Raw genomic sequence first — 538 nt, forward strand, 5'->3', positions numbered from 1 at the left:
TATATATATATATATTAGAATTGCATTTATTTTGTTTAGTTTTTTATTTTTCGTGTTTTTGTTGTAGTAATTGTATGTGCTTTTGTTATTTTCATTTTTTTATATTTCTTTTTATCTTTCTTTTTATTTTAGTTTGAGTTATTTTAGTTCTTCAACTTATTTTTAGTTAGTATTCAAGAAAAAATTTCAAATTTTAATTTAAGGTTTTTAATCAAATATTCATGTTTTCTTTCATTTCAGCTTTACATTTTTAATTAAATGACTGGGGGGATAGTTTTAACTAACAATAACAGCAAGTCTCAGCTATCTCGTTTTGACCTTGATTTATAATACTTCAGTTTTTATATATCTCAGTGAAATAATGCCACTTGTAAAGGTCTTTTAGGTCTATCTGTCATTGTTCTAGATGTTAATATGTTGACCTAATTCTTGATGTAGGTTTGGATCATTTGAGATCTTCAAACGAGCTGATGAGTTCACTGGCCGCCAAGGACCCAGCTATGGCCACGATGAGATCAGAACCCAGATGCTGGATTAT

At 28.1% G+C, this 538-nt stretch overlaps 1 pseudogene; it reads left to right on the top strand.

The window, feature by feature from the left end:
* LOC107553947 (selenoprotein O-like) overlaps positions 1 to 538 on the top strand; it is an 8,920-nt pseudogene that overhangs the window by 2,135 nt on the left and 6,247 nt on the right.

The sequence above is a fragment of the Sinocyclocheilus grahami genome, unplaced genomic scaffold (genome assembly GCF_001515645.1).
Source record: "Sinocyclocheilus grahami isolate Dianchi unplaced genomic scaffold, SAMN03320097.WGS_v1.1 scaffold487.1, whole genome shotgun sequence".
In the NCBI taxonomy this organism is placed as follows: Eukaryota; Metazoa; Chordata; class Actinopteri; order Cypriniformes; family Cyprinidae; genus Sinocyclocheilus; species Sinocyclocheilus grahami.